At 40.0% G+C, this 12,450-nt stretch overlaps 1 long non-coding RNA gene across 1 annotated transcript; it reads right to left on the reverse strand.

Annotated features, from left to right (window-relative positions):
* Window positions 1–8,993: 8,993 nt before the first annotated feature.
* Window positions 8,994–12,048, reverse strand: LOC140847954 (uncharacterized). Its single transcript, XR_012128305.1, has 2 exons — window positions 12,018–12,048; window positions 8,994–9,250 (listed from the first exon to the last, which is right to left on the reverse strand). It is a non-coding gene; the product is annotated as an uncharacterized lncRNA (long non-coding RNA).
* Window positions 12,049–12,450: the final 402 nt, after the last annotated feature.

Here is a 12,450-nt window from a genome sequence, read left to right on the forward strand (position 1 = left end):
TCAAATATGAATATTCGTTTGATTTTTGTACTTGATTTATATGTTGATCCCACATTTCTCCTATTATTATTATTATTTTTATTTTTAATAAAATGCTGAAGTGGTAGGTAGATGCAAGATAAAGGTAGAAAACATAGTTTAGTGCTGTAAGAAGGCAAATGTAGATGATCAGATGATCAGGTGTGTGCCTATGGACTAAGTATTAATCCAGGCTAGACAAGGGCAGCAAGACATCCACGGATGCAGAAGATTTCTCTCAAAGCAGGGGGGGTGAGGTTCTGAGCCTCACCTCTGTTGATCCCCAAATTCTCACCTGATGGCCCCCCTGCGACTGTGCCTGTCTTAGGTTGTTCCTCCCTTGAGGAATCTTACCCGTCTCTGGCTAACCAGTCCTCTTCCGGGGCCATACAGGGAAATGTAAAGTTGGTAAGTGAGAGAGAAGCCATATTGTTTGCAAAGGTTAGCTTCTTCCTTCTTTGCAGATTTATGCCCTGTGGCTTCTATGCCCAGCACTTGTCTCGAGGTATCTTTACCACCTGGAGGAATTATGATACTCGGTAAATTCGATATGAGGCACGAATTCTATTTAAGGGTTGTAATTAGGAAGGAAGAAGAAAAGCTATAGGTGTAGCATATGAAGGAAACTTGGGAGGATTGATTATTTCTTTGACATATCTTCTTGTATAGTACCTTAAGTATGTATAGGTTTTAAACTACTAACTAATTTGCACACACATATTAACATAATAGGAATACGGTGACATAAACAAAGCAAATCAATAATTACCATCCATCTCCAGTGAAGCCAAGAAAACCATTTAGGCACCCTAGGCATTTGTGAAAATTTATCTATGATATGATGGATATTGTCCAACTGTACTTGAACCATCAGACAAATTAAAGCAGCCCATTTCTGGGATCTGTTCACATCCCATATGTTCTTTTAACCATAGATAGTCTATAGTCATGAGATTTTGGAGTGCTACAACTTGCACCCCTCCCAACTCCTGGTTGAGTTCCAACAGTACAGATCCGGTCAAATTCGTTGTCTCACTGGATGCACATGCCAGCCTAGACATCTCCCTCCTCATTCTTATGGCAAGTCTAGCAGACGGTGGGCTGGATTCAGTCACAACCGCAGCATCGTCTGGATCCCTGTGGAGGCTTTTTGATGATCATCCCCCGGCACAAGTCCTCCAGAGAGTGCTGATGCCGGAAGCTCCTCCTCATATCGTATCTTAGTTCATTTTCTGGGTATCCAAGCTAGGCCTTGATCTTCTACGTAGAAACAAACAGACCCTTTGCCCACACTTTGACATGCCCTCTATACCACTGTGCAGAACTCATTGGAGGTCAGCACACAGTAACTGCTTTTTTTTTTTTTTTAATTAAAAGAAAGGAATATTATCAGAAAAGAGTACCTCCATAGCTGATCATCTGACACCCTTTAAGTGATCAACATTAAGGATATTTAAAGCATGCGTTGATCTTTGATTTACCAATAGTTTTATCCTGTTAAGGAGTAATCCCCCTTTTCTTTCTTTCTTTCTTTCTTTTTTTTTTTTTTTTTTAATTTTTAATCTACACTTACATGAAGAATACTAGGTTTACTATGCTCTCCCCTATATCAGGTCCCCCCTAACAACCACATTACGGTTACTGTCCGTCAGCTTAGCAAAATGTTGTAGAGTCACTACTTGTCCTCTCTGTGTTGTGCAGCCCACCCTCCCCTTGCTCCCTCCCCGCCATGCATGCTAATCTTAATACCCCCCTTCTTCTTCCCCCCCCTTATCCCTCCCTGCCCACCCATCCTCCCCAGTTCCTTTCCCTTTGGTACCTGTTAGTCCATTTTTGGGTTCTGTAATTCCACTGCTGTTTTGTTCCTTCAGTTTTTCCTTTGTTCCTATACTCCTCAGATGAGTGAAATCATTTGGTATTTCTCTTTCTCGGCTTGGCTTATTTCACTGAGCATAATACTCTCCAGCTCCATCCATGTTGCTGCAAATGGTTGGATTTTTCCACTTCTTATGGCTGAGTAGTATTCCATTGTGTATATGTACCACATCTTCTTTATCCATTCATCTACCGATGGACATTTAGGTTGCTTCCAATTCTTGGCTATTGTAAATAGTGCTGCGATAAACATAGGAGTGCATCTGTCTTTCTCAAACTTGATTGCTGCGTTCTTAGGGTAAATTCCTAGGAGTGGAATTCCTGGGTCAAATGGTAGGTCTGTTTTGAGCATTTTGATGCACCTCCATACTGCTTTCCACAATGGTTGACCTAATTTACATTCCCACCAGCAGTGTAGGAGGGTTCCCCTTTCTCCACAGCCTCACCAACATTTGTTGTTGTTTGTCTTTTGGATGGCAGCTATCCTTACTGGTGTGAGGTGATATCTCATTGTAGTTTTAATTTGCATTTCTCTGATAATTAGCGATGTGGAGCATCTTTTCATGTGTCTCTTGGCCATCTGTATTTCTTTTTTGGAGAACTGTCTGTTCAGTTCCTCTGCCCATTTTTTAATTGGGTTATTTGTTTTTTGTTTGTTGAGGCGTGTGAGCTCTTTATATATTCTGGACGTCAAGCCTTTATCGGATCTGTCATTTTCAAATATATTCTCCCATACTGTAGGGTTCCTTTTTGTTCTATTGATGGTGTCTTTCGCTGTACAGAAGCTTTTCAGCTTAATGTAGTCCCACTTGCTCATTTTTGCTGTTGTTTTCCTTGCCCGGGGAGATATGTTCAAGAAGAGATCACTCATGTTTATGTCTAATTGGTTTTTGCCTATGTTTTTTTCCAAGAGTTTAATGGTTTCATGCCTTACATTCAGGTCTTTGATCCATTTTGAGTTTGCCTTTGTATATGGGGTTAGACAATGGTCCAGTTTCATTCTCCTACATGTAGCTGTCCAGTTTTGCCAGCACCATCTGTTGAAGAGACTGTCATTTTGCCATTGTATGTCCATGGCTCCTTTATCAAATATTAATTGACCATATATGTTTGGGTTAATTTCTGAGGTCTCTAATCTGTTCCACTGGTCTGTGGCTCTGTTCGTGTGCCAGTACCAAATTGTCTTGATTACTATGGCTTTGTAGTAGAGCTTGAAGTTGGGGAGTGAGATCCCCCATACTTTATTCTTCTTTTTCAGGATTGCTTTGGCTATTCGGGGTCTTTGGTGTTTCCATATGAATTTTTTAATTATTTGTTCCAATTCATTGAAGAATGTTGCTGGTAATTTGAGAGGGATTGCATCAAATCTGTATATTGCTTTGGGCAGGATGGCCATTTTGATGATATTAATTCTTCCTAGCAATGAGCATGGGATGAGTTTCCATTTATTAGTGTCCCCTTTAATTTCTCTTAAGAGTGACTTGTAGTTTTCAGAGTATAAGTCTTTCACTTCTTTGGTTAGGTTTATTCCTAGGTATTTTATTCTTTTTGATGCAATGGTGAATGGAATTGTTTTCCTGATTTCTCTTTCTATTGATTCGTTGTTAGTGTATAGGAAAGCTACAGATTTCTGTGTGTTGATTTTGTATCCTGCAACTTTGCTGTATTCCAATATCAGTTCTAGTAGTTTTGGAGTGGAGTCTTTAGGGTTTTTTATGTACAGTATCATATCATCTGCAAATAGTGACAGTTTAACTTCTTCTTTACCAATCTGGATTCCTTGTATTTCTTTGTTTTGTCTGATTGCCGTGGCTAGGACCTCCAGTACTATGTTAAATAACAGTGGGGAGAGTGGGCATCCCTGTCTGGTTCCCGATCTCAGTGGAAATGCTTTCAGCTTCTCGCTGTTCAGTATAATGCTGGCTGTGGGTTTATCATATATGGCCTTTATTATGTTGAGGTACTTGCCCTCTATTCCCATTTTGCTGAGAGTTTTTATCATGAATGGATGTTGAATTTTGTCAAATGCTTTTTCAGCATCTATGGAGATGATCATGTGGTTTTTGTCTTTCTTTTTGTTGATGTGGTGGATGATGTTGATGGATTTTCGAATGTTGTACCATCCTTGCATCCCTGGGATGAACCCCACTTGGTCATGGTGTATGATCCTTTTGATATACTGTTGAATTCTGTTTGCTAATATTTTATTGAGTATTTTTGCATCTACATTCATCAGGGCTATTGGTCTGTAATTTTCTTTTTTGGTGGGGTCTTTGCCTGGTTTTGGTATTAGGGTGATGTTGGCTTCATAGAATGAGTTTGGGAGTATTCCCTCTTCTTCTATTTTGTGGAACACTTTAAGGAGAATGGGTATTATGTCTTCTCTGTGTGTCTGATAAAATTCCGAGGTAAATCCGTCCGGCCCCGGGGTTTTGTTCTTGGGTAGTTTTTTGATTACTATTTCAATTTCTTTGCTTGTAATTGGTTTGTTTAACTTTTGTGTTTCTTCCTTGGTCAGTCTTGGGAGGTTGGATTTTTCTAGAAAGTTGTCCATTTCTTCTAGGTTTTCCAGCTTGTTGGCATATAGGTTTTCATAGTAGTCTTTAATAATTCTTTGTATTTCTGTGGAGTCTGTCGTGGTTTTTCCATTCTCATTTCTGATTATGTTGATTTGTGTTGACTCTCTTTTTCTCTTAATAAGTTGGGCTAGAGGCTTATCTATTTTGTTTATTTTCTCAAAGAACCAGCTCTTGGTTTCGTTGATTTTTGCTATTGTTTTATTCTTCTCAATTTTGTTTATTTCTTCTCTGATCTTTATTATGTCCCTCCTTCTGCTGACTTTAGGCCTCATTTGTTCTTCTTTTTCCAGTTTCGATAATTGTGATGTTAGACTATTCATTTGGGATTGTTCCTCCTTCTTCAAGTGTGCCTGGATTGCTATATACTTTCCTCTTAAGACTGCTTTCGCTGCATCCCACAGAAGTTGGGGCTTAGTGTTGTTGTTGTCATTTGTTTCTATATATTCCTTGATCTCTATTTTGATTTGTTCATTGATCCATTGATTATTTAGTAGCATGTTGTTAAGTCTCCATGTGTTTGTGAGCCTTTTTGTTTTCTTTGTAGAATTTATTTCTACTTTCATACCTTTGTGGTCTGAAAAATTGGTTGGTAGAATTTCAATATTTTGGAATTTACTGAAGCTCTTTTTGTGAGCTAGTATGTGGTCTATTCTGGAGAATGTTCCATGTGCACTTGAGAAGAATGTATATCCTGTTGCTTTTGGATGTATAGTTCTATAGATGTCTATTAGGTCCATCTGTTCTAGTGTGTTGTTCAGTGCCTGTGTGTCTTTACTTATTTTCTGTCCGGTGGATCTATCCTTTGGGGTGAGTGGTGTGTTGAAGTCTCCTACAATGAATGCATTGCAGTCTATTTCCCTCTTTAGTTCTGTTAGTATTTGCTTCACATATGCTGGTGCTCCTGTATTGGGTGCATATATATTTAGAATAGTTATATCCTCTTGTTGGACTGAGCCCTTTATCATTATGTAGTGGCCTTCTTTATCTCTTGTTACTTTCTTTGTTTTGAAGTCTATTTTGTCTGATATTAGTACTGCAACCCCTGCTTTTTTCTCACTGTTGTTTGCCTGAAATATGTTTTTCCATCCCTTGACTTTTAGTCTATGCTTATCTTTGGGTTTAAGGTGAGTTTCTTGTAAGCAGCATATAGATGGGTCTTGCTTTTTTATCCATTCTATTCCTCTATGTCTTTTGATTGGTGCATTAAGTCCATTTACATTTAGGGTGACTATTGAGAGATATGTACTTATTGACATTTCAGGCTTTAGATTCGTGGTTACCAAAGGTTCAAGGTTAGCTTCTTTAGTATCTTACTGCCTAACTTAGCTCGCTTATTGAGCTGTTATATACACTGTCTGGAGATTCTTTTCTTCTCTCCCTTCTTATTCCTCCTCCTCCATTCTTCATATGTTGTGTGTTTTGTTCTGTGCTCTTTTTAGGAGTGCTCACATCTAGAGCAGTCCCTGTAGGATGCCCTGTAGAGGTGGTTTGTGGGAAGCAAATTCCCTCAGCTTTTGCTTGTCTGGGAATTGTTTGATCCCACCATCATATTTAAATGATAGTCGTGCTGGATACAGTATCCTTGGTTCAAGGCCCTTCTGTTTCATTGCATTAAGTATATCATGCCATTCTCTTCTGGCCTGTAGGGTTTCTGTTGTGAAGTCTGATGTTAGCCTGATTGGTTTTCCTTTATAGGTGACCTTTTTCTCTCTAGCTGCCTTTAAAACTCTTTCCTTGTCCTTGATCCTTGCCATTTTAATTACTATGTGTCTTGGTGTTGTCCTCCTTGGATCCTTTCTGTTGGGGGTTCTGTGTAATTCCATGGTCTTTTCGATTATTTCCTCCCCCAGTTTGGGGAAGTTTTCAGCAATTATTTCTTCAAAGACACTTTCTATCCCTTTTCCTCTTTCTTCCTCTTCTGGTATCCCTATAATACGAATGTTTTTCCTTTTGTATTGGTCACATATTTCTCTTAGTGTTGTTTCATTCCTGGAGATCCTTTTATCTCTCTCTATGTCAGCTTCTATACGTTCCTGTTCTCTGGCTTCTATTCCTTCAATGGCCTCTTGCAACTTATCCATTCTGCTTATAAATCCTTCCAGGGATTGTTTCACTTCTGTGATCTCTTTCCTGACATCTGTGATCTCCTTCCGGACTTCATCCCACTGCTCTTGCATTTTTCTCTGCATCTCATCCCACTGCTCTTGCATTTTTCTCTGCATCTCATCCCATTGCTCTTGCATTTTTCTCTGCATCTCTGTCAGCATGTTCATGATTTTTATTTTGAATTCTTTTTCAGGAGGACTAGTTAGGTCTGTCTCCTTCTCAGGTGTTGTCTCTGTGATCTTTGTCTGCCTGTAGTTTTGCCTTTTCATGGTGATAGAGATAGTTTGCAGAGCTGGTACAAGTGACCACTGGAAGAGCTTCCCTTCTTGTTGGTTTGTAGCCTTTTCCTGGGAGAATAGCGACCTCTAGTTGCTTGTGCTGGGCAGCTGTGCACAGACAGGGCTTCTGCTTCCTGCCCAGTTGCTTTGGGGTTTATCTCCGCTGTTGCTGTGGGCTTGGCCTGGCTGGAGCTGTTCCTCCAAAATGGTGGAGCCCTGTTGGAGGGGGAGTGGCCAGGAGGCTATTTATCTCCATAAGGGGCCTCTGTGCTCCCTGCTGCCCAGGGGGTTAGAGTGGCCAGAGATCCCCAGATTCCCTGCCTCTGGTCTAAGTGACCTGTCCTGCCCCTTTAAGACTTCCAAAAAGCACTCTCCAAACCAAAACAACAACAGCAACAATGAGAGAGGGAACAGAAAGAAAGAAAAAGAAAAAAAAAAAAAAAAAGGAAAAAACAAGCGATTTTTTTTTTTTTTTTTTTTGTCCTCAGGTGCCGGTCCCAGGCACCCGCTCACTGGTCCTGCTGCCCTGTCTCCCTAGCACCAGGGTCCCTGTCCTTTCAAGGCTTCCAAAAAGCACCCACCCACCGGTCCCACAGGGAAGGAACGCTCGATATTCTTTGTCCTCAGGCACTGGTCCCAGGCACCCGCTCACCAGTCCCGCCGCCCTGCCTCCCTAGCACCGGGGTCCCTGTCCCTTCAAGGCTTCCAAAAAGCACTCGCCAAAAAGAGAGAAAAAAAAGGGGAAAAATGCGCGATTTCTTCCGTCCTCAGGTGCCAGTCTCAGGCTCCCGCCCACCGGTCCCACAGGGAAAAACGCGGGATATTCTTCGTCCTCAGGTGCCGGTCCCAGGCACCCGCTCACCAGTCCCGCCGCCCTGCCTCCCTAGCACCGGGGTCCCTGTCCCTTTTAGGCTTCCAAAAAGCACTCGCAGAAAAGAGAAAAAAAAAGGGGGGAAAACGCGCGATTTCCTCTGTCCTCAAGTGCCGGTCTCAGGCACCCGCCCACCGGTCCCGCAGGGAAAAACGTGGGATATTCTTTGTCCTCAGGCGCCGGTCCCAGGCACCCACTCACCAGTCCCGCCACCCTGCCTCCCTAGCACTGGGGTCCCCGTCCCTTCAAGGCTTCCAAAAAGCGCTCGCCAAAAAGAGAAAAAAAAAAGGGGGAAAAACGTGCGACCTCCTCCGTCCTCAGGCACCGGTCTCAGGCACCCGCCCGCCGGTCCCACAGGGAGAAACGCGGGATATTCTTTGTCTTCCGGCGCCATTCCCAGGCACCTGCTCACCGGTCCCGCCACCCTGCCTCCCCAGCAACGGGGGCCCGTCCCTCTAAGGCTTCCAAAAAGCGCTCACCAAAAAAAAAAACCGCTCCGGTTTCTCTCCACCCGCCGGGAGCCGGGGGGAGGGGCGCTCGGGTCCCACCCGGCCGGGGCTTGTATCTTACCCCCTTCGCAAGGCGCTGGGTTCTTGCAGGTGTGGATGTGGTCTCGATGTTGTCCTGTGTCCTGTGGTCTCTATTTTAGGAAGATTTTTCTTTGTTATATTTTCATAGCTCTATGTGTTTTGGGGAGGAGATTTCCACTGCTCTACTCACGCCGCCATCCTGGCTCCCGACCGGCATAGGTTTTTTTTATTGCTAATTTTCTGTTCTTTAGTTGATAGCAATATTGTACGGAAAAGCAGGGTGGTGAATAAAACATTAGATAGTGATGGCAGAAGTATTCTGCATAGGAAAGACAAATCCATATCCAAAGTTAATGTCTATTTCAGAGAAGTCTAGGTAACTTGCCAGTGCCACTGTGGAATAGTATCATATTAGAGACTCAGGATTGCTCTTTGTTATTGGCAGGCTTATCACTCAACATTACTGTGAATCAGATCCCGCATGGTGTGGGAAAGTCTACATTGTTGAGCCCTTGCATAGCTTATGTCCCCGACATGGCTATTTTGTACACACAGTTACTGAGTGAGCCCTGGGGTGGCTAGAGAGAAAAGCTCAATGATGTCTATAAACTGGCTCTTCTTGTTCATCTGATTATTGAGTTTTCTATGCAATTGATCCCCATGATCATGAGATACAAAAATCCACATTCTGTGACCATTCTGAATGGTTCATCCTCATATACCTCTTCCCAAGACCTTCTAGTCAACAATTCTTCAACTTTATTTCTCCCAAATTCCTGATCATTTGGCCAAAATTTCAGCTACTTGGAATGACATAATACAGATCTACACCTCATACCGTCTTTTCTTCTAGATAAAGCAAAAACCCAGATGCATGCTTGAACTTCTGCCTCCTAGAGGATTTCTTTCATGCAGTCCTTCAAGGCCATCTGAGTGGGTCTAGTGCATTATTCATGCCCAAGATGTCATAGGTTTGAAGGAGAGGCAGCAAAGCTATAAAAGAAAATGTTACTTGGGTATGAGAGACCTGCTTAAGCAACTTACTTATATTTTAGCTTCTGTTGAAGTCCAGTGTCACTGATGACACAATACAGCTGTGTAGGCCTGAATTTATAGCTCAGTAATTTAGATAATATTTACTTTGCAATTAGATAATATCCAGGCACTCCATAAACCATGGTGTTCTTCACTAGGATTCTCCTGAGTTTTCCTATCTGCATTCCTATCTAACATAGTTATTTCAAGTACTGTTGGATCTGTTAGATCATAGTACTAGAGGTAGATGCATGTACTACCTGCATGGGCTACAGAGCCTCCTTTTGTTCTGGGCACAGATCAAAGCTGGAAGCCTTACTGTTTACTCAGCAAAGAGATTGGAGCAGCACATTTCAATGTTCTGTCTGTTACATGTTAAATATACAATGTGTTATATATTGAACTAGAATCTAAAGAACCTGTCAGTTATGTCACAATCAAAATGGAAATGAGTGTTTAATTCTAAGAATTTTTTTTTACTTCTGATATGCCAGCAATAGTGTATACTCTTATCAGAGCAATCAAGAGAAATCTTTGGCTACAAGAAATACTGCTGCTCTACCTCTTGTGAGAGTTCCAAAAGAGCTTAAAATCGTCTGTTTTCAGTTTGTTTGAGAAATTATGAAATACTGTGAAAGTTTCAAGCAGAACATACATGATTAAATGGTATAGTTTATTTCTCTCTTTAAGGTACTCTAATATAAGGTTAAGTTGTACTGAAGCACCCTACAACTGGAACATTTATATCCTGCACTTAAATTAGAAATGACTAGAATAGAAACCTTAATGCAGAAACCATTTTGAAATAATCATGTCTTGATTATAAGTATTTAAGTTTTCATATGCATGCAAGATTCATCAGATATTCCAGTGAATAATACTTCAGTTCCTGAAATCTATTGTTCTGGATCTAATATAATTCTGGGATAACTGGTTCAAGATAGCAGCATTAATGACACAATTAAATAACACCATTGCACTAAAACTTTTCTTCCATTGTGCAAATTCACTGGAATTCTCCATATAATGTCCTTACCTTGGAAATCCAAAGCTAATGTCCTTCCTCAAAAAAGCTAGAGACTGTCCATATTCCATGGTCTTAGATTAAATAAATCATTGACTCTATCCCTTAGCACTTGCTTTTGACTAGGTAAAATCTCTAAACACAAATTATCCTGTAATTATACTAGTGATGTGAAATGAGGCATTGGTGATACACAAGTGGTTTCAGAAAAAATGTCATCAATTAGAAGAAGGCTTCTGAGAAGTGACAACAAAGTATGACATCTTCCTTTGTGCATCAGAGAATTGAGGTATTTTATTTCCTCAGGATTATCTGCAGGCAGTGGTTATTTTCATCCTAAACTATTACCTGTTGATTACATAGTAATGAATACTGAGCTGTAGAGTAAGTAGAGAAAGAATTTCCCAAATTAAATCACTCCGACAAGCTGAATCATATTTTGGGTGGGACATCAATTGCAATATGACCTTCTCCAACAGTGCTGTTTATAGACTGTAGCCACCTTTTGAATAAGCATATAAAATAACTCATGCTTAAATAACTCTCATATCAGGGAAGCATGAGCAATGTATTGCAAAATGGGTAAATTTTTAAAGAATTCATGATGGATTGTTGAGTTATAGTATCTATCATTAAAAATGAGAAAGATAACTCACAAATGGCCTGGCCATGAAGATAAATGCTATAATCGTTCATTTCATATATATTATTGAACCTAATATTTTATTGAATTCATCATTCTTTAAACTTCATTTCCATTAAAAATTTTCCATTTTTCATCAAGACATTAAAACAAATAACATTCACAATACATAAGAAAGCATGCTAGTAAAGAAAATCCAAAATGAGTAGAAAGATCCTCTGAAGTCACTCCTAGTGCTTCTCTTTCCTACATATGAAACTTTCAAGGCTTATATTAATAGTCAAAGAAGTCAGTCATTTTAGAGTTTATGTGCGTGCCTTGGCAAACTGAAACTAATGAAATTATATTATTAAAAATCTGTTTAGCTCATGAATTTCCATAGGTTTACTTCTAATAGAGTGTTCTAAACATAAAGCTTCTTTTTCAGCAACTGTATCAATAAACAGTAAGGAAGAAGAAATTTCTGAGTAGCTAGCTCAAACATAAAGATCTTGAAATCAGAATTATTTACAATGTGTTTTAAAGTAGTTACTATTAAATAAACATGAACTCAAAAGAAGTAATTTTCCAAATAGTACACTCAGTTTAAGTTTCAAAAGGATCTTATATTCATCATTATCTACTTTTTTGTGTGAACCAACGTCTAAGAGAGAAATCCTCCTCATTTTGAATGTCTAAGTTTTTAAGATGAAACCATACATCTAAAAACAACATCCTAAGACTGTGCTCAATAATTTATGACATGAGACCACCATATCTTAAGAAAAACCTTATCAAATGGTCCTTAAGACCTTAAGAATATTTAGTAATTCAGTCCTCCTGGAGAATATCTAAGACAGAGCCTCCTGATACTTTAATACAGTCTCCATTCTAGAAGGTATATCATTACAGCAAGGTTTCAAATATGGCAACAACTGAGATAGGGCCTCAAATTTATGTTTAGTCAGAAATCATGTTATAGTAGTGTAACTCCAAGGGGAAAATCCCAGGCAAAATACCTTTGAAACCAAAATCAGTCAAAGGGAGAAATAAAGTTAAGAAATTTGTTTATTGCTTACAAGCAGTTGTCTGGTCTCTCTCCTCACCAAGCTGCAGCAGAAGAGAGTTCCACCCATCCTCTCTGGTCCAGATAAACCCTCCCAAGCCCTTGTAATTACCTATTGATATGAAGATAAACTAAATCTCTCCACCCCGTGGAAACACCTGTTGATATGCAGATGCACTAAAGCCAGGTGAGAGATTCTGGAAATATTGCCACTTATCCACAATTAGGAAGTCGGTTTAAGCATTCCCTAAATATATCAGCAATTGAGATTTGCTCCCATAAGGTCCACTCTGAAACACAAGAAATAGTCAAAGTTGGTTGAACAGAAAGATTCCTTAATTATTGTTCCACTTTTAACTCTTAAATACTTTCAAAATCTTCTTAAAATGTATTGGCTATCTTCACTTTCTCACCTCAAAGAGTTCATTTTCATTGCATAATGGATA

Source organism: Manis javanica, chromosome 2 (assembly GCF_040802235.1).
Source record: "Manis javanica isolate MJ-LG chromosome 2, MJ_LKY, whole genome shotgun sequence".
NCBI classification, from domain to species: Eukaryota; Metazoa; Chordata; class Mammalia; order Pholidota; family Manidae; genus Manis; species Manis javanica.